This window comes from Manis pentadactyla, chromosome 12, assembly GCF_030020395.1.
Source record: "Manis pentadactyla isolate mManPen7 chromosome 12, mManPen7.hap1, whole genome shotgun sequence".
In the NCBI taxonomy this organism is placed as follows: Eukaryota; Metazoa; Chordata; class Mammalia; order Pholidota; family Manidae; genus Manis; species Manis pentadactyla.
The window spans coordinates 101,049,770-101,051,109 of NC_080030.1; the positions used below are offsets into that span (position 1 = coordinate 101,049,770).

Sequence of the window (1,340 nt, forward strand, 5' to 3'; positions counted from 1 at the left end):
AACAAAATGATATGATCACCTCGATAAATGCATGGAAGTCATTGATAGATTTCAACTTCTTAACATTAAAAAAAATGTTTATTGTAATAAGGAGAGAATTACCTGATTGTGGGTATTTATAAAAAGAAGAAAAAAGCCTTCACAAACTTCAAACATCATAAGCGTTTGCCTAAAAGTAAGGAACGAGACAAAAATGTCCAGTATCACAATTTAATCAATATTATGCCGTACAGCCCAGCCAGCATAGTGTGTACGAGAAAAGCATTTGAAAGTGTAAGAAATGGTGCTCGCTTCGGCAGCACATATACTAAAATTGGAACGAAACAGAGAAGATAAGCATGGCCCCTGCACAAGGATGACACGCAAATTCGTGAAGTGTTCCATATTTAAAAAAAAAAAAGTATAAGAAATGAAAAGGAAGAATTGAAACTCTCAGTATTCATATATTACATGGTTATCTATGTAGGAAACTTGAAAGGGTCTATGTAACCTGAATATGAGAAATAAAAGTTTAGCAAGGGGACCAGTAGTCAAGGAACTATGAATCAAAATAAATGATACCAATTTTCACCTGGCAGAGATCTATAAGATGGCAACAACTTATATGAGCTGGGATGTAAGAAAATGGATAAACTCAAGGTTACAACTTACTCTGGTGGGTAGTTTGACAACATACATTAAGAGACTTAAACCAAAGAACTTTTCCCCCAGGCATTTCACTTCGGAAATTGAATTCTTTAATGGTTAAAGATGTACACAAGTAAGTTTGCTCAGGGATGCTGAATACAGTAATATTCTTAATTATCAATATTCATCATTTTTAAATGGCCAAAACTATGATACCAATGTGCTGGACATTCTTGGATGTTTAGAGCAGCCTTTCTCTCCTCTTCCCTGCTAACAGACCCCCAATCCGATTCAGGTAGAAGGTTGCAGGGCCTGCAGTGAGGATGAGCCCTCTCTAGTCAGAATTCGTGAAACCTGTCAGAATGATGCCATGTCTATTGCGTGATTTTGAAGGAGCATGTGACCCATTACTGACCAATAAAACGTGAAGAGCAAGTCTGCGTCTGGCAAGGTTTCCTTGGCTCTTATAAAGGATATTAGTCAGGGATTTTGTTTGTAGTTCTGGAAGACACTGATGTGTTTGCACACAATGCCTGGAACTGTTCGAGTGTCTTGGAGCCGGGAGGGCCTTCAGCCTTGTATAGAAGCCCATCTGCTCAGAATAGAAGAGCAGGGGGAGGAAAAGAACACGGAGCTTTGATGCTGTTGAGTTGCTGGGTTAATCTACTTTGAAGCAAGTTCCCTCGAAACCTCTTAGTATGTGAAGTAAAAAG

At 38.5% G+C, this 1,340-nt stretch overlaps 1 non-coding gene across 1 annotated transcript; it reads left to right on the plus strand.

Moving 5' to 3' along the window:
* Window positions 1–283: 283 nt before the first annotated feature.
* Window positions 284–390, plus strand: LOC118915061 (U6 spliceosomal RNA). Its single transcript, XR_005025864.2, has one exon. It is a non-coding gene; the product is annotated as a U6 spliceosomal RNA (small nuclear RNA).
* The last annotated feature ends 950 nt before the right edge of the window (window positions 391–1,340 follow it).